General features: G+C 47.3%; 1 pseudogene; it reads right to left on the bottom strand.

The window, feature by feature from the left end:
• Positions 1-273: 273 nt before the first annotated feature.
• The window catches only part of LOC127653737 (kelch-like protein 30), a 73,594-nt pseudogene continuing 53,305 nt past the window's right edge, over positions 274-20,562 (bottom strand).

Genomic DNA, 20,562 nt, shown 5'->3' with positions numbered 1-20,562 from the left:
ATCTTCACCCAGTGACTTAAACACTGCATTAGATAAAGAGAGAGAGAGAGAAATAAAAACACTTATCCCATACCAAATGCTAAAAAAAGAACATTAACAATCTAAATATATGCATATTAAAACACATATAAACCGATATTAAATATCTATGATTATTTAAAGTGACATAATAAATATTATTGCTATAAACTTGAAAAATGACTAATCCTGGTAAATATTTTGGTAAATGATCAACACCAGTGTATGTGGAGACAGCATGATTTACACCAAAGCCTAAGCAGGAATAAATTTTTTATGGTACAGAAAAGGGAATCGTTCAGTCCATTGCAAGGTGTCCAGGAAGATGGAACAGAAGCCACTGTAGGTCCAGAGCCTGGGAAGGAAGCACTCCACCTTCCAAGTGTTGAAGGCTCGGTTGTATGCTTCCACCTCCACACCATAATCCCCCTCATGCCCTGCCAGTGCCCCCCTGTCACATACAGTTGAACCCTCCTAGAACCACTAAACCCCAATTCTCATTAAGGGTGTGTAGGAAATGAATCTGAAAGATAGATTGGTGTTATTAATCTAAAAATGACATTGTAAAGATAAATTAATTGTTCTTTGACGAACACTTAATTTCAAGATTTTCTATGTAAAATAGAAATTATGAATATCATCCAAAACTCACCTTTTCCCATATATTGCCCTTTTATATTGTTATCTGCTACGAGGTAAATAACTCTGTCCATACAGACAGAGCGGGGAGAAGAGAGGTATTAAGTAATAAAAGGAGAACAGATGATTCTCCAGCTATCTGTTAATGAAGAGAAAACTCATTTACAAAAGTATACTCAGACTATAGTACGGTAGAGTTACAACTGTAACCCTGGTTCCCTAAAAGGAGAGAACGAGATGCAGTGTCAGTTTAGCTAATATGGGATAACTCTGCACAGGAGTGGCGAGCTCTGAAGCCATTCACTGCAATTTCATTGGCAGATTACTCTTCTTGCTCTGCCCCCTGCGCATCCATCATTGCACGTATATAGTGGAGAACAGCTCTTATCTGATAAGAATATTCAACTGAATGGAATAGAGCGATACTAAGACCTTTAAAGTGATAAATCAGTAGTGCATCCAGCGCACACATTGTCTTGTTCCCTCCTTTCAGGGAACCAGGGTTATAGTCGTAACCATAACGTTCCCTTTCAAGTCGGTCACTTTGACACTGTGTGAGTTGAGCTGATGCTATGGGAAATGTATGCCATCAAGTCATGCTAAAGGCACTGAAAGTGTCTCCCCTTTCTAACGTGAGTAGAAAGGGTGAAGGTAGAAATTTACCATAAAAGTGTATATGTGGTGGTGACACTAGCCAACTTGGGTAGCACAACAGCGTAATTATGAATACAGACCATGACAGCGCAAGACCTTTTTTAATGTAATGCCATTAGCCAGTAGGGGCATTACACAAATAAATTGTAAATAAATTAGGAAGAGATGATCAGCTAGCCGTGTTTGAATCACACGATCAACGTACACAAACTAACAGGTCAGAGCATATGCAACTTTTGCGCCTTGTCGGATATGAATGGAGGAGGGGAGAAAGCCTGCAGGGTAATAACTTGAGCCCTAAGGGGAGTGACCAACACCTTGGACACAAAACCTTCCTTAAGACTTGAAAACAGCTTTTGACTAGTCCGTTCTAAACTCTAAGCAAGAGTTATTAACCAACAAGGCTTCAAGATCCATGACGCACTTGACTGAAGCCAAAGTGAGAAGCAGCACAGTCTTAAAAGAGAGTATGCGTAAGTGTCATGTTCATTGGTGTATTTTGTCTTCGTGCTTTTATTTTGAAGTTCAGTTTAGTCCTTGTTTCCTGGTTCCTGTTTCCTGTTTGGTTTCTGTCATGTTCATTGGTGTCTTTTGTTGTTGTGCTCTTATGTTGAAGTTTAGTTTAGCCCCTGTTTCCTGGTTCCTGTTTGGTTTTTTGTAGTCCTTTGTAGTTTGTTATTATGATTGGTGTTCCCTTGATTGTTTCTTCCAGGTGTCCCTCATTCCCTTGTTTGTTCCTCTTGTATTTAAACCCTGGTTTCTTGTTCAGTCCTTGTCGATCGTTGTTTGATGTATGTGCATGAATGTTTGCTGCCCTAGTTCTCTGTTTATGTTTGCCCTGGTTCTCCGTTTAAGTTTATTTCCCCCTTGTGGGTTTTTCCTTTGTTTATTCGTTTGTTCATTTAATAAAAGTCTAAACTGCATTTGGATCCTCTCTCCTCGTCTGCCCTCGCTGTCTCATACGTAACACAACGATCGACCTCATATGGATCCAGCAGTACTACAGGCGAACTTCAGACTCCTCTGCCTGAAACAAGAGGACCGTCCTGTGGAGGACCACATCCGCGACTTCCTCGAGCTGACGAGTGTCGCGGACTTCCCAGACTCCTCCCTGGTGGCTTTCTTCAGGGTCAATCTGAACAGTTCGCTTAAGGAGCGGTTGCCACCGGCGACGCGCGGCTGGACTCTCCTGGAATTCGTGGAGGAGACTTTGCTGGTCTGCGGCTCGTCACTCACTGTGGGCGTTGTTGAGGAGGACCCTGTCTCTCCTCCCGCAGTGGTGACCCTCCAGTCGTCCATGGCTCGTCCTTTCGTGCCTGCCCCACCTGCCAGCAAGCCAACCTCCACGCCTGCCTTAATCCACGAACCAGCGTCGCCAGCTTGGTCCGCTCCAGAGCCGGTGTGCCCAGCTTCCTCTGCTCCTGCGCCAGCGCGCTCAACCTCGTCAGCCCGAAGGAGGAGGAGGAGGGCAGAATCTTCTGCTCGCTACTCCACACCTTCCACAGCCAGCGAGCCAGAGCCCACGGTGAGCGAGCCAGAGCCCTCGTCAGCCACAGTCAGCGAGCCTGAACCCTCTTCAGCCATGGTCAACCAGCCAGAGCCCTTAGCCCCAGAGGTCAGTGAGCCAGTGCCTGTTGCTTCAGAGGTCAGTGAGCCAGCGCCTGTAGCCTCCGATGTCAGTGAGCCAATGCCTGTAGCCTCCGATGTCAGTGAGCCAGCGCCTGTAGCCTCCGATGTCAGTGAGCCAGCGCCTGTGGCCTCGACCGTCCAAGAGCCAGTGCCAGTGGCCATGACCGTCCAAGAGCCAGTACCCCCCGAGCTTTCCAGAGCTCCGCCTTCTGAGCTTTCCAGAGCTTCGCCTTCCGAGCTTTCCAGAGCACCACCTCCCAAGCTTCCCAGAGCACTGCCTCCTGAGCTTCCCAGAGCTCCGCCTCCCGAGCTTCCCAGAGCTCTGCCTCCCGAGCTTCCCAGAGCTCCGCCTTCCGAGCTTCCTAGGGCTCCGCCTCCTGAGCCTTCCAGGGCTCTGCCTCCCAAGTCTCTCGAGTCTTCCAGGGCTCCTCCTCCCGAGCCTCCCAGGGCTCCGCCCCTCAAGTCTCTCGAGCCTCCCAAGGCTCCACTCCTCAAGTCACTTGAGTCTTCCAGGGCTCCGCCTCTCAAGCCTCTCAAGCCTTCTAGGGCTCCGCCTCTCGAGCCTTCCAGGGCTCCGCCTCTCGAACCTTCCAGGTCTCCGCCTCTCGAGCCTTCCAGGGCTCTGCCTCTCGAGTCTCCCGAGCCTTCCAGGGCTCCGCCCCTCAAGCCTTCCAGGGCTCTGCCTCTCGAGCCTCTCGAGCCACCCAGGGCTCTGCCCCCAGATTACAGATGAATATAAAATACATTAATAAAACAAAACACGTCATAAAAAAAAGACAATCTCATTTAATACTGCAAAACGCTAGAGAATAAAAATGTGTTTTAAGCCTGCGTTTAAAAATAGACAGTGGTGAAGCTTGTCTAATGTCAAGTGGTAGCTGATTCCATAGCCTTGGGGCAGCAACTGCAAATGCTCTATCACCCTTACGTATACAACGTGACCGAGGAATATGCAATAACATTTTGTCTTCAGATCTTAAAGACCTAGTTGGAAAGTATGGCTGTATTAAATCCCTAATATATGACAGGCCTGGTTATTAAGAGCCTTAAAAACAAACAACAGTATTTTAAATTGAATCCTAAAATAAACAGGAAGCCAGTGCAGAGAGGACAGGATTGGTGTAATATGATCCCTTTTTTTAGATGATGTCAAAAATCTGGCTGCAGCATTTTGAACCAGTTGAAGACGGAAAAGAGAGGATTGAGGAAGACCAACATAAAGAGAATTACAATAATCCAATCGAGAGGTGATAAAAGCATGAATAACAGTCTCCAGGTCTTGAAAAGATAAAACTGATTTAAATTTAGAAATCATTCGTAACTGATAAAAACTATTTTTCACTACTGAATTTATTTGTCGGACTAAGCCCAAGTCAGAATCTATAATGACACCAAGATTCCTCACATGCGAATTAACATGGTGGAAGTGTTGGCCAAGCTTGTTAGCAAGAGCGATTCTAGATTCAGCAGAACCAAAAATAATCATTTCAGTCTTATCATTGTTTAGCTGGAGAAAGTTACTCGATAACCACTTTTTTATGTCTTCAATACATTCCAAGAAGTGTTGAACAGAATCACCTGATTTCAAAGGCAGATAAAGTTGTGTATCATCAGCGTAAAAATGAAACAAAATATTATGTCTCCTAATAATATTTCCAAGAGGGAGCATATACAAATTAAAAAGAATTGGCCCCAGAATGGATCCCTGAGGAACCCCACAGAAAACAGGAGCTACAGATGAAGAGAATTATCCATACTAACTGTCAGCATCCTGCCTCCTGTTGTTTGTCTCCAGGCCTCTAGAGGTCACCTGTGTTCCCCTCTGCCTTAGTTCTTACTCGTGTGTCCTTGTTAAGCATTATCCAGGTCACCTGTGCCTTGTTTCCCCTAGAGTACTTTAGCTGTGTTTTTCCCCCTTGTCCCTCACTCGGTTTTTGAGTCTTGCCATGTGTTTCCTGCTGTGTCCCACCGAGTCCTTCCAAGTTTTCCAAGTTTTCCAAGTTTTCCAAGTTTTCCAAGTTTTCCAAGTTTTCCAAGTTTTCCAAGCTATCCCAAGTAATCCCAAGTAAGCTGTTCTTAGTTATCTGATTTTGTTTTTCTCCCCTCGTGGAGTTATTTGATTTCTCTCCTGTTATTATTTTCATTATCTCTACCTTAACTATACCTCTTTCTGAGAAGAACTTTTGTTGGATTTTTGTGGACTTGCAAAGCACCCTTTTTTTAAAATAATCTACTTTGCCTGGACTACTGCCTTGAGTGTTTCGTTTGGGTCCAACTTTACCTCCTCTGTGGCTAAGTGGTAGAACACTCAACTCTCCACATCTGAGACCCAAGTTCGAGCCCAGCTCGTGACAGAAAAACCGAGTCAGTCATGGACCCAGAGACACTCAGTTCCAAGGACCTATTGGCGGTGATTGCTCAACATGGGGCATCTTTCCAGCGCCATGAAGCCGTTCTTAGCCGACAAGAAGAGTTGATGACCAACTATCCTGGCCGATATGATGAGTTCCATCTGCCAGCTCTTTGAACATCTCCCTGGTCCTTCACCTTCCCCCAGATCACCCCCGAGTGGTGACAGGCCTTCTCCAGTGGTGGAGCCCCGACTTCCACCTCCCAAGCCCTTTGCTGGAGATCCAAGTGCCTGCCACGGTTTCCTTACCCAATGCTCCCTCACCTTCGAGCTCCAACCCTCAAGTTTTCCCACAGACCGTTCCAAGATTGCTTACATTATTACCCTTCTTTCAGACAAGGCGCTCTCTTGGGCCTCCGCAGTGTGGCAATCCCAGGTGGCCTGTTGTGACTCCTACGCGTTATTTGTGGAAGAGTTCAAGCGGGTGTTTGATCATCCTGTCAGTGGTCGAGAAGCTTCCAAGCGCCTACTTTCTCTCCGTCAGGGTTCCCGCAGCACGGCGGATTTTGCCATTGAATTTTGGACCATAGCAGCAAGGAGCGGATGGAATGATGAAGTGCTGAGGGCCTGTTTTCATAGAGGGTTGTCTGAGCCCCTTCAAGATGAGTTAGCCACCCGAGAACCAGCTGGGGATCTCGAGTCCTTCATAGCTTTGGCCATCCGCCTGGACAATCGTCTGAGAGAGTGGAGAATGGCTCGCCGCCAGGTGTCTCAGCCCCAGGTTCCTCTGAGCAACTCCGTTTCTCCTGTTTGTGTTCCTTCGTACAGAGCTTCCCCGGCTCCTGAACAGCTCCATGTTTCCCCGGAGGACATGCAGTTAGGCCGTTCCAGGCTTTCTCCCAATGAAAGGGAACCTCGCATGAGGGAGCATCGCTGCCTTTACTGCGGGGTTGCCAGCCACTTCCGCTCCACTTGCCCCGAGCTTTCGGGAAACGCCTGTCCCCGCCCAGCTACAGAGGGGCTGTGATGGGGAAAATTAGAGCTCCTCCTACTAACGCTGTCCTAGCTATTCCAGCCACTCTGTCCAGGGAGGGCCACCAGCATCAGGTCCAGGCTATGATCGACTCCGGTGCCGCAGGTGACTTCCTGGATCTAACCTTGGCTAAGGAACTTAAGATCCCTACCCAACTACATCCTCAACCCCAGGCAGTTACAGCTTTGGATGGCAGACCTCTGGAACCAGGCAAAGTAACAGAGGCGACTCAGTCCCTACAACTTACCGTCTTTCAACACCAGCAGGAGGAGACCTTCTATCTCATTGACTCCCTGAGTATCCTATTATCCTGGGCCACCCTTGGCTGTGCAGACATAACCCCCAAATCGACTGGCCAACTGGCACCATTCTAAGCTGGGGTTCAAATTGCCAACTCACCTGCATGCTTCAGAGTCCCTTGGCCTCTAGTTCCGAGTTTCAAGAGTCTGTCGACCTCTCCCGAGTCCCCAGTGTTTACCATCGGTTCATGGCAGTGTTCAGCAAGTCCTGGGCTACTTCCTTACCGCCTCACCGCACTTACGACTGTGCCATTGATCTACTCCCTGGTTCCTGCCCTCCCAGGGGTCGGATCTTCTCCTTGTCCTACCCCGAGCACTCAGCTATGGATACCTACATTAAGGAGTCCTTGTCAGCCGGCATCATCCGTGCCTCTACTTCCCCAGCTGGGGCGGGCTTCTTTTTTGTAGAGAAGAAAGACGGAGGTCTTAGGCCTTGTATTGATTACCGGGACCTTAACAAGATCACGGTTCGGAATCGATACCCCCTTCCTCTCATGGCCACTGCTTTTGAGCTGCTTCAAGGGGCTTCCATTTTTACTAAACTGGATCTCCGCAATGCTTACCATCTCATGCGAATCCGGCAAGGAGACGAATGGAAAACGGCCTTTAACACCCCCATGGGTCACTACGAATATCTGGTGATGCAGTTTGGGCTCACCAACACCCCCCGCAGTAGTCCAAGCCCTGATTAACGATGTTCTCCGGGACATGCTTAATCTGTTTGTCTTTGTATACCTGGATGATATCCTCATCTTCTCGAGATCACTGAAGGAGCATGAGGTGCATGTTGGCTGGGTTCTCCAGAAACTACTTGACAATAATCTCTACGTAAAACCTGAGAAGTGTGAATTTCATGTTTCCCAGACTCAGTTTCTCAGGTTTATCGTCACTCCTGGCCACCTGGAGATGGACCCCAAGAAGGTCAAGGCAGTCCACAACTGGCCCACACCTGCCACAGTCAAGGAGGTTCAACGTTTCATTGGCTTTGCAAACTTCTATAGGAAGTTCATTAAGAATTTCAGCTCTGTGGTAGCCCCCTTGACAGCACTTACTAAGGGAGGAGGAACCAAGATTCACTGGGATCCAAAGGCAGCGAGGGCCTTCGAGGATCTCAAGTGCTGCTTTACTTCAGCTCCGATTCTTGTGATACCTGACCCAGAAAGACCTTTTGTGGTGGAGGTGGACGCCTCAGAGGTGGGGTTGGGGGCCATCCTGTCACAGAGGGGTGAGGATGGAAAGTTACACCCTTGTGCCTTCATGTCTCGCCGCTTGTCTGAGGCAGAGCGTAACTACCACGTGGGGGATCGAGAGTTGCTTGCGGTAAAACTGGCCTTGGAGGAGTGGCACCATTGGCTTGAGGGGGCTCAGCATCCTTTCCAAGTTCTCACGGACCACAAGAACCTGGAATATCTCCAACAGGCCAAGCGGTTGAACCCTCGGCAAGCACGATGGTCCCTGTTTTTTAATCGATTCCAGTTTCTCCTGTCTTACAGACCTGGCACCAAGAATGTCAAGCCGGATGCCCTCTCTCGAGTCCACTCGCCTGAAATACAAGAGAAACCCTTGGAATCTATTATTCCGGGGTCTAGGATAGTTGCGCCTCTTGAAAGAGGGGTACGAGAGGCCCTTGTCCATGAGCTCGATCCAGGCGGTGGTCCCGCCGGACGCCTGTACGTTCCTCTATCTGTTCGGGCCCGGGTCTTGCAGTGGGGTCATGAGTCGCCCTTGACGTGCCATCCAGGTAGTGCTTGCACACTGGAATTCCTCCAGCGGAGGTTTTGGTGGCCGTCCATCAAGAAGGACATTCAGGTCTATGTGGAGGCCTGCCCTGTGTGCAACCAGGGAAAGTCTACACGTCAGCAACCCCAGGGACTGCTCCATCCCTTACCTGTTCCCCACAGGCCATGGTCACACCTTTCTCTGGACTTTGTTACAGGACTTCCTCCATCCCAGGGCAACACTGTTATCCTGGTGGTTGTAGACCGGTTCTCTAAGGCTGCCCGGTTTATTCCCCTGCCCAAGCTGCCTTCGGCCAAGGAGACTGCTGAGCTCCTAATGAACCATGTCTTCCGGATATTTGGTATGCCCCTGGATATGGTCTCTGATCGAGGTCTCCAATTCTCATCCCGGTTTTGGGGGGCCTTCTGCAGGCTTATTGGGGCCACAGCCAGCCTGTCGTCTGGGTTCCATCCAGAGTCTAATGGGCAGACGGAACGGCTTAATCAGGATCTGGAGACCACCTTGCGGTGTATGGCGGCCAGTAATCCCACGTCTTGGGCCACCTATATCATTTGGGCTAAATATGCCCACAAAACCCTCCAGTCCTCGGCCACCGGATTGTCCCCTTTCGAATGCCAGTTTGGATACACCCCTCCATTATTTCCCAAGGAAGAGGCCCAAGTTGGTGTTCCCTCGGCCCAGCACTTTGTCCTACGCTGTAGCCGCCTACAAGAAGCCTGGAAGAAGGCCAGGCATACCCTCCTTCGGACCTCCCAGAGATACCAAAGCCAGGCTAATCGCCGCCGACGGATGGCCCCTAATTTCCGAGCTGGTCAAAGAGTCTGGTTAGCCACTAAGAACCTGCCCCTCCGGGTCAAATCTAAGAAGCTTTCCCAGAAATACATCGGCCCTTTTTGCATAGCAAGGAAAGTTAACCCTGTCTCTTATCGTTTGTTTCTCCCTCGTTCACTTAGAATTAACCCCACTTTTCATGTTTCATTACTAAAACCTGTCTTGTCTTCTCCCTTTTCCCCCCTCGCAGACCCCCTCCACCTCCCAGGATCATTGACGGCCAGCCAGCCTACACAGTGCGCCGGATACTGGACTCCCGGAGGATCCAGAACTCTCTACAGTATCTGGTGGACTGGGAGGGCTACGGGCTGGAAGAGCGCTCCTGGGTTCCAGCAAGGGACATCCTGGACCCAAGTTTGATCCAAGAGTTTCGCACCCTGAGGCCAGGGTGTTCTGGAAGGAACGTCAGGAGCCGTTCCTAGAGGAGGGGGTCCTGTCAGCATCCTGCCTCCTGTTGTTTGTCTCCGGGCCTCTAAAGGTCACCTGTGGTCCCCTCTGCCTTAGTTCTTACTCGTGTGTCCTTGTTAAGCATTATCCAGGTCACCTGTGCCTTGTTTCCCCTAGAGTACTTTAGCTGTGTTTTTTCCCCCTTGTCCCTCACTCGGTTTTTGAGTCTTGCCATGTGTTTCCTGCTGTGTCCCACCGAGTCCTTCCAAGTTTTCCCAGCTTTCCAAGCTATCCCAAGTAATCCCAAGTAAGCTGTTCTTAGTTATCTGATTTTGTTTTTTCTCCCCTCGTGGAGTTATTTGATTTCTCTCCTGTTATTATTTTCATTATATCTACCTTAACTATACCTCATTCTGAGAAGAACTTTTGTTGGATTTTTGTGGACTTGCAAAGCACCCTTTTTTTTTTTAAATAATCTACTTTGCCTGGACTACTGCCTTGAGTGTTTCGTTTGGGTCCAACTTTACCTCCTCTGTGGCTAAGTGGTAGAACACTCAACTCTCCACATCTGAGACCCAAGTTCGAGCCCAGCTTGTGACATTAACAGAAAAAACCCTATCTGTAAGATAAGATTTAAACCACTGTAGTGCTGTGCTCTTTATACCAACCCAATGTTCCAACCTCGCAAGAAGAATGCTATGATCCACTGTATCAAAAGCAGCAGTAAGGTTCTAACAGAATTAATACAGCACTTTTCCCAGAGTCAACCGTAGACAGTAGATCATTAAATACTTTCAGCAAAGCTGATTCTGTGCTATGATAAGCTGTAAAACCTGATTGTAGAGGTTCAAAAATGTCTGTTGACTTTAAAAATGGAAGTAATTGGGATAGCACCACCTTCTCTAATAACTTTGACAGAAATGGCAGCTTGGAAACAGGCCGATAGTTATTTAAACAATTTTGATCTAAGCCCGGTTTCTTAAGTAGAGGTTTCACTGCTGCATGTTTAAAACATCCTGGGACAATACCATTTTCTAGGGAAGAATTTATAATTATTTGTATACTTGGACCAATAGTTGCAAAAGCTGTTTTTAAAACATTACATGGAACACTATCATGTGGAGAGGTAGTGGGCCTCATATCACTAATCATTTCACTAAGATCAGAGAGAGAGAGACATGCTGAAAACCAGAGAAAACAGCAGAACCAGTAACCGAATTAAATACAATACCTGATAGAGTATTGGTGAAAGACGAGCGAATGGTAGTAATTTTCTCTTGGAAAAAAGTCATGAATTTGTCACAGATCGCCTTAGAGGGAGCAACATTATAATGACAGTTTGGATTTATTGCCAAATTCATAGTTGAAAATAAAATCTTAGGTCTATTAGAATGTGTATTAATTAAATTTGAAAGGTAATTTGTTCTTGCCAACTTAGACGCATTGTGAAAGATCTTTAAACAATCTTTATAAATCTGGTAAGAGACAGTAAGGTGATCTTTCTTCCATTTCCTCTCAGCTCTACGGCAGGTCTGCCTCAAAGACCGGGTATGTTCATTTAGACAATAGAGAGAATTTTTTGTTTTTGATTCTTTGTACTTCAGAGGTGCAATACAATCTAATATCATTAAGCAGAATGAATAAAATGATAAAATTAACTCATCAGGGCTAGATCTGGTTTGAGCGGCCAAAGGATGGGTGTTCATCGTACAGGGCTCCCGAGCCCGTGTTGGATGTGTCCGTCATGACCACTTTGCATCTGGTCACATGACCAATCACAACGCCCTATGTTCCCTTTACAAAAGGCTTCACTACAATGTTGTGCTGCTAAGCGCTACGGGGAACAGCTTTAGCTGTGAGCTGAGCTGAATAAATGTGTGGAACACGTCAATGAACATTGACCGGAATTTATAGCCTCGGCTGATGTAATCATTAGATGCACCTGAGGCCAGGCTATAAATGGATACGTCACCAGGTGTTGTCAGAAACTCTTTTTTCAGAGCGATTCTGTTTCTGTGTGTTTCACACACCCTGTCAAAACTTTCTTTCCTCTGTTAGGAGATAGATACAGATAGATGCAGTGTGCAGTGAACGTTGTTCTATTTTTCTCTTCTGTTTATAAAATATTATATATATATATATATATACATATATATATATATATAAAAAAAAGAAAAGAAAGAGAGAGTGACTGAAAGCAAACGGTGCGTGTTCCCCTCTTCTTGCTCTATAGCTGAAGACTGCACACATCAGTTTTTGCTGTTTGTTTTGGGGTAGAGCACGCTGCTCTCGCGTTGCAGCAGGGCGTGCTCGCCTCGCTTGCTTCCGGGAGTCAGCACTCACGAAAAGATCGTTCATGGGGCTCGTGCATGGATTTGGCTGAGGAGCAAGAGACGGGTTGATCCCTTTCTCTCACTCTCTCCCCAAACCCAGCTGGTCCTTCACATGATCTCGAAGCGCGTTCCGAGGCTTCTTCGGATCATGAGGTGGATCGCTATTCTCTTCCCGCCTCCGAGCTTTCCGTCCGCGATAAAAAATCTACGGAGGAATTGCTCGATGTTGTTACTCATGCGGTTGCCAGATTGGACTGGCCACGCGAAAAAGAGACCCCCAAACGCTCCAATTAGGGGATAGATTTTACCTTCCAGTCTAAGAAAGGGAACGCCTCATGGGTCCCTTCCCTTTCTTTGATAACCTCCTTGAAGAGCTTTTTCAGCTCATGGAGAACCCCTAAAAAAAAAAATATATATATATATATATATATATATATAAAAATATATATATATTTTCTTCCCGTGTTCACATACCCTCGGCGTCATTATATTACGCTATCGTGGGTGCTGAGGCACGGGGGTATTCAGTGATGCCGCCGGTCGAAGAGACGCTTGCGGGCTATCTCTTGCCGGGCTCGACATCGTCACTTAGAAGCCCTCTCTCCCTCAAAGCCTTGTAGGACAACCTCCACTTTAGTGGGAAGGGCTTATCAAGCAGCAGGTCAGGCTGGTGCTGCTCTGCACACTATGCTGTTTTTCAGGCATACCAGGCTGACCTCCTGGACGACCTGAGTGTGGGTTCTGCGCTTGACGAGCAAGCCTCAGACCCACCTCGGTCCTGACTGAAGGGAGGCTCAAAAGCAAAGCGTGGCGAGTCGTGCTCCTCCTCCCATCGATTGGGGACAGTCTCGCCACCCTTGCCAGCCCTCAGGACTATAAATTCTAGTAAGAGAAAACCCTGACGGTCTTGCGCCTAGATTAGGGGTAGCTCCCTCGGGACGGGCGCGTGCTTCACTTCACCCCTCCCGGTACCCCCTCGAAGCCCCTCCATTTCCGCCACCTCTTGGTGTTTCGGGTTGCAGAGGCTTCCGTCAAAATTGGGTGTTTTCGCTGTTCCTGCATTTTATTCAGGACGCGAAACACCCGACAACCCCTCAACAGGAAGTGTTAAAATATAATACCCATCTCAGAGATCCTGGCAGCGTGGAAACTTCTGCCGGATATATCCTTTTCTGTGGGTCTTATAAGGGCGTCAGGATTTAATTCTCTCGCCGCTTTTCCGTGTTTCAACGGCGTGTTCTCACTACCGTAAACCGGATTTCTTTTTTGTAAAAAAAAAAACTCTCAATCTCCTGGTTAAAGGGGCCATGGTATGTGTTCCCCTTCCAGAGAGAGAGTTAGGTTATTACACTAAATACTTCCCGTTTCCCATGGAGGGTGAGGGGTGGCGTCTGGCTTAGATCTTAAGCTTGAACTACCCGTGGGTGTTCAAGTCCAAGATGATGCCTGTCAAGACGGTCGTGTCTCAAGCCCTACAACTCGTTTTACTGGTCACCATCGATCTTATGACGCACTTCTATACTTCATTTAGAAGTTCTGCCACAACATGGAAAGTTCCTGAGGTTCACTTCCGGGGGCGAAGTCTTCCAGGGTCAGGTTCTTTCACTCAGCCTAGCCCTTTTTACCCGCACATTCACAATACATGATGTAGCGCTGGCTCCTTGCAACTCCGGGGCATCTGCATTCTGAATTACGTAGACGACTGGCTGATCCTAGTGCAGTTCCAGGAACTGGCAGTTCAGCACAGGGACATCGTCTTAGCTCATCTGTTTCTCTGGGGTTGAGGCTCAACGCCAAGAAAAGCGTCCTCTCTTCCACTCAGAACACTGTCTATCGGGGCATCGTATGGAGTTCAATCACTATGCAGGCACAACTGTCTCCCGCTAGGATTGAGTCCATTCAGATCACCCTGAGCAAAGTCAGGCTAGGTTGCACTGTTATCAGTATCAACGATTTCCAGGTCTCAGGGCGAACGCGTCCACGGTGATCCCTCTGGACCTTCTGCTCATGAGACCGTTTTTGTTGTGGCCAAAAGCCAGGGGATTTCTTCCAAGGACCAAAACCCCTGGGCTAAATAGGGTTACGCGCCTCAGGCTTTGTTCCCTTTCTATGTGGTTCAGACCCCGGTTTTCTGCCTTGGATCCCACTCTAGGTGCGTCTTGTTGTCGCAGACTGCTAACGACAGACGCCTCCCTGACGGGCGGGGTAGCGGCCTTAAGTGGTCGTCCAGCTTAAGGGGATAGGAGGGTCGTCAGCTCGGTTGTCACAGTCACTGTCTCGGGTTGATGGCTGTATTTCTGGCCCTGAAATACCTCCTCCTGAGGCTGCCATGCCTTGGTGCGGGTGGACAATACAGCGGTAGCCTCTTACATAAATCATCAAGGAGACCCACGTTCTTGTCAGCTGTATTTCTGACACGTCGGATTCTCCTTTGGGCCCAGGGCAAGCTCCTGTCACTCAGGGCAATTTACATCCCTGGACGCCTAAATGTGGGAGCAGATTTGCTGTCCAGACAGAACATACCGAGGGCGAGTGGAAACTCCACCCCGAGGTAGTACAACAAATTTGGGAGAGATTTTACAGAGCAGAAGTGGACCTCTTCGCCTCTCAAGAGACTGCGCAATGTCCCCTCTACTTCTCTCTGAGTCACCCAGCCATCCTGGGTCTGGACGCGATGGCGCATACATGGCCCAGAATGTGTCGGTATGCTTTTCCCCCGGTTTCTCTGCTCCCGGGAGTCTTAGCCAGAATTCGCTAGCAAGGGTCTTGCCTCTTACTGATAGCGCCTCACTGGCCGAACAGGATTTGGTTCTCAGAAATTATATCTCTCCTCGACGGCTCGCCTTGGGCGATTCCGGACAGGAGGGACCTTTTGTCTCAGGCACAGGGGACGATATTTCATCCCCGGCCCGAATTGTGAAACCTTTCATGTCTGGCCCCTAAGGGTACCAAATGAGGTTCACGGGGTTTTCTCTTGAGATTATCGAGACCATTTCAAGTGCTAGGGCTCCCTCCACTTGGAACTGATCTGGGTAGATTTTACAGGGCAGAAGAGGACCTCTTCGCCTCTGTTGATAGCGCAATGTCTCCTCTACTTCTCCCCGAGTCACCCAGTCCCCCCCTCCCCCTCCACCTTGGGAGGGGCTGAACGTAGTAATGCAAATGCACCTGCATGCGTTTCCTTCTACTAAAGTTCTTATTACAGAACCAGCTAACTGCCAGTTTGTTTCAGTTCTGGATTTTCTGTAGAAAGAACTGTCAGCGGGCACTTGCCTCGCCACTGCCAGGTTCTATGTGGCCACTGCGGTTTGCCACGGCTTGGTGGGCGGGGTGCCCTCAAAGAGGCATCCTCATTATTGCCCGGGCCTACGAGGCGCGTGGTCAAGCTTCGCCAGTAGGTTTCAGGGCGCACTCTACCAGAGGGCTCTCCTCCTCTAAAACCTTGGCTAGAGGTCTCCCTCTGCAGCAAGTTTGTGACGCGGCAGGTTGTCCTCTCCGCACACATTCATTAGATTTTTATAGTTTGGATGTTTTGCCACTCTGGGCTCTTATGCCCTTGAGTCGACATCTGAAGCTCATGTCTGGACAAGTTTGTGATGTGGCAGGCTGGTCCTCTCCGCTCACATTCATCAGTTTTTATGACAAGTTTGTGTTGCGATAGGGTTCTCTTCGCACACATTCATCGAACTTTATGGGTTAGATGCTTTGCTACTCCGGACTCTTATGTCCTTGAGTCGACATCTCAGCCCATGCCTAAACAAGTTTGTGATGCGGCAGGTTGTCCCCTCCGCACACATTCATTGCACCTTTTTAGTTTGGATGTTCTGCACTCTGGGCTCTTATGCCCTTGAGTCGACATCTCAGCTCATACCTGAACAAGTTTGTGATGCGGCAGGCTGGCCCTCTCCGCTCACATTCATCAGTTTTTATGACAGGTTTGTGGTGCGATAGGGTTCTCTTCGCACACATTCATCGAACTTTATGGGTTAGATGCTTTGCTACTCCGGGCTCTTATGCCCTTGAGTCGACATCTCAGCTCATACCTGAACAAGTTTGTGATGCGGCAGGCTTGTCCTCTCCGCTCATATTCATCAGTTTTATGACAAGTTTGTGTTGCCATAGGGTTCTCTTCGCACACATTCATCGAACTTTATGGGCTAGATGCTTTGCTACTCCGGGCTCTTATGCCCTTGAGTCGACATCTCAGCTCATACCTGAACAAGTGTGGGATGCGGCAGGTTTTCCTCTCCGCACACTTTCATTGGACTTTTTTAGTTTGGATGTTCTGCACTCCGGGCTCTTATGCCCTTGAGTCGACATCTCAGCTCATACCTGAACAAGTTTGTGATGCGGCAGGCTGGTCCTCTCCGTTCACATTCATCAGTTTTTATGACAAGTTTGTGTTGCGATAGGGTTCTCTTCGCACACATTCATCGAACTTTATGGGTTAGATGCTTTGCTACTCCGGACTCTTATGTCCTTGAGTCGACATCTCAGCCCATGCCTAAACAAGTTTGTGATGCGGCAGGTTGTCCCCTCCGCACACATTCATTGCACCTTTTTAGTTTGGATGTTCTGCACTCTGGGCTCTTATGCCCTTGAGTCGACATCTCAGCTCATACCTGAACAAGTTTGTGATGCGGCAGGCTGGCCCTCTCCGCTCACATTCATCAGTTTTTATGACAGGTTTGTGGTGCGATAGGGTTCTCTTCGCACACATTCATCGAACTTTATGGGTTAGATGCTTTGCTACTCCGGGCTCTTATGCCCTTGAGTCGACATCTCAGCTCATACCTGAACAAGTTTGTGATGCGGCAGGCTTGTCCTCTCCGCTCATATTCATCAGTTTTATGACAAGTTTGTGTTGCCATAGGGTTCTCTTCGCACACATTCATCGAACTTTATGGGTTAGATGCTTTGCTACTCCGGACTCTTATGTCCTTGAGTCGACATCTCAGCCCATGCCTAAACAAGTTTGTGATGCGGCAGGTTGTCCCCTCCGCACACATTCATTGCACCTTTTTAGTTTGGATGTTCTGCACTCTGGGCTCTTATGCCCTTGAGTCGACATCTCAGCTCATACCTGAACAAGTTTGTGATGCGGCAGGCTGGCCCTCTCCGCTCACATTCATCAGTTTTATGACAGGTTTGTGGTGCGATAGGGTTCTCTTCGCACACATTCATCGAACTTTATGGGTTAGATGCTTTGCTACTCCGTGCTCTTATGCCCTTGAGTCGACATCTCAGCTCATACCTGAACAAGTTTGTGATGCGGCAGGCTTGTCCTCTCCGCTCATATTCATCAGTTTTATGACAAGTTTGTGTTGCCATAGGGTTCTCTTCGCACACATTCATCGAACTTTATGGGCTAGATGCTTTTCTACTCCGGGCTCTTATGCCCTTGAGTCGACATCTCAGCTCATACCTGAACAAGTGTGGGATGCGGCAGGTTTTCCTCTCCGCACACTTTCATTGGACTTTTTTAGTTTGGATGTTCTGCACTCCGGGCTCTTATGCCCTTGAGTCGACATCTCAGCTCATACCTGAACAAGTTTGTGATGCGGCAGGCTGGTCCTCTCCGTTCACATTCATCAGTTTTTATGACAAGTTTGTGGTGCGACAGGGTTCTCTTCGCACACATTCATCAAACTTTATGGGTTAGATGCTTTGCTACTCTGGGCTCTTATGCCCTTGAGTCGACATCTCAGCTCATGCCTGAACAGGTTTGTGATGCGGCAGGCTGGTCCTCTCCGCTCACATTCATCAGTTTTTATGACAAGTTTGTGTTGCGACAGGGTTCTCTTCGCACACATTCATCGAACTTTATGGGTTAGATGCTTTGCTACTCCGGGCTCTTATGCCCTTGAGTCGACATCTCAGCTCATGCCTGAACAAGTTTGTGATGCGGCAGGCTGGTCCTCTCCGCACACATTCATCAAAATTGAATGGTTTATATGTTTATGCTACTCCGGGCTCTTATGCCCTTGAGTCGACATCTGAAGCTCATGTCTGAGACCTCTCGCGTTTTTGTGAGTACACTGCACAACCGTAGGGGTCCGGACAGCCCCAAGTGCTGGCGGCGTGGGTATTGCGTTCCCGTAGCGCTTAGCAGCGCAACATCGTAGTGAAGCCTTTTGTAAAGGGAACGTCTCAGGTTACATGTGTAACCCTTGTTCCCTGAAAAAGGCGGAGCGAGATGTTGCGCTGCTTACCGCACTGGGGCGTCCCAGGACTGCTCTTCAAAAGAAGTATCTGACGACACCTGGTGACGTATCCATTTATAGCCTGGCCTCAGGTGCATCTAATGATTACATCAGCCGAGGCTATAAATTCCGGTCAATGTTCATTGACGTGTTCCACACATTTATTCAGCTCGGCTCACAGCTAAAGCTGTTCCCTGTAGCGCTTAGCAGCGCAACATCTCGTTCCGCCTTTTTCAGGGAACAAGGGTTACACATGTAACCCGAGACGTTTTTCTCGATATAAATAAATGGTTTCCATTGCACAGGCATTCCATTAAATACCTACAGTTGCAATAGAAATTAATCAACCCCACTGAAAGCAATACATTCTGGTGATGTGAATTAAAACACATAAATTAAAACCTCAGTAAACAGTCAAAGTAAGTTTTTAATACACATTTGAGTGAATTTGAGAACTAAGTGTTCAGTTTACCCAAATTTTAAAATGAAAAATAACTAATTCTCTAATTCTCAAATGTCATGTAAAATATATTGATCATTTGTGAAGCATCAATTATCATCCTAATAACAGCAAATAAATGTTTCAGGTAAGTGTTCTAAGGCTTCGGACACCTCTCTGTTAGAATTTTTACACATTTCTCATGAGCAAAAGCTTCCAGCTCATTGACATTCTTTGGTTTCTATGCTACCACTGCTTCCTTGATATCCCAACAAAGGTTTGCGATGGGATTTTAATGATGGACTGAAAGTGCCATTTAAGGACATTCCACGACCTATCCCTGAACCAAATTTTGGACAACTTGGATGTATCCTTGGTGTTATTGTCTTGCTGGAAAATCCAGTGATCACCAAGCTTCAATATACACACTGAAGGCATCACATTTTTCATGCCAAAATGGCCTGATACCTGAAATAATCCATGGTTTAGTCACATAGTCAGAATAGCCATTTCCTGCAGCTGCAAAACACCCCATAACAGGACTGACCCACCTCCATGCTTGACTGTGGGAATGGTGTCGTTCTTGTCATCAACTTGTCATCTTACTCCAGACATACTTCTGACCCATGGGTCTAAAACTAATTTTCAGTTTAGTGTCATATGTCTATAAAACCTTCTCCCAGGACTCCACAGGTCTTTCCTAATCACTTCTTGAATATTCATTCAACTGGAGTAAACATTTCTCTTGGTGATGTTTTGCTTTCTTCCACGCCCCAAGAAGGTTGTTGTTGTACCATATTTAAAAAAAATGATGAATGGTGCTGACAACTTTGTCTATTTAAAATTGAAGTGCCATGGAAATGTACTATTTACTATTTAGCCATGACCTTTCTTGTGTAATGAAATAATCTCCTCTATTAGCTTTTGAGACACCTTATTAAGTTGGCTTGTGAGAGCCAACTTACTGAAATCCTATTTAAACTTATTATTAAGTTGGCTTGTGAGAGCCAACTTACTGAAATCCTATTTAAACTTATTATTATTATTATTATTATTATTATTAAGTTGGCTTGTGAGAGCCAACTTACTGAAATTCTATTTAAACTTATTATTATTATTATTATTATTATTAGTGGTGCTTGCAAAGCATCACTATTGTAATCTCACATACTTATTTTTATTTTTATACTTTTTATTATTCTATCTCCGTACAAAACTTCGGCACCTAACTCGTCCCGCACCGTTTGGCGTAGACCCACGAATGAGGTGTCAAATCGAACGGCCTATTGAGGACACGTGTGCTATGACTTTTATAAGCGATCGGGGTACGGTAATTGCCCCAGGGGCAAAAAAGCGGCCGAAAAATCCCATAGACTTAACATTGCGACAAACTTTGACGCGTCACAGCTCCGAGCGAGGATTTCGCAGAAACGTGTGATTTGCCACATTTGAAGAGGCTGGCAGGCTCTGTAAGAGCATACCTCAAAATGGGGTAAAAGTTGCACCCCTGGGGGCAGGAGCTGCCCAAAAATGCCCCAATTGACTTACAATGGTGTAGGACGGCCCATGAAATGAAATGGCATTGGGATTTGTATTCAACATAGCTCTGGATCACAGTGTCATAGAGACAATGGGGCGGGCTCATTTTACTCAGACGACCAATCAGTATCTCAGGATCATTTTGAATCTATCAAGCCACGCCCTAGCAACAATTTAGAGCACCTTAGCAACAAGTCCCATAGACTTCTAATGAAAGACATCAAAGGGATATCTCCGGATAGAAGTTTCATAGAAACACAAGGGTGGTCTCGTTTCACTCGGGGCAGCAAACAGCCAATCATGAATCACCTCAACACTTCCTAGCCCCTCCCTAGCAACCATTGTCGAGCACCTTAGCAACCAAAATCCATAGAGGATATCTTCCATTCTGAATGTCACAGAGGCATGGGAGTTGGTTTATATCATTCATACTGACAAGCAGCCGTTGGAGATTAATGATTGGCAGCT

The sequence above is a fragment of the Xyrauchen texanus genome, chromosome 13, assembly GCF_025860055.1.
Source record: "Xyrauchen texanus isolate HMW12.3.18 chromosome 13, RBS_HiC_50CHRs, whole genome shotgun sequence".
Classification (NCBI taxonomy): domain Eukaryota; kingdom Metazoa; phylum Chordata; class Actinopteri; order Cypriniformes; family Catostomidae; genus Xyrauchen; species Xyrauchen texanus.
Note: the sequence above shows the minus strand (reverse complement) of the source record. Positions and strands in the feature narration are given on the sequence as shown.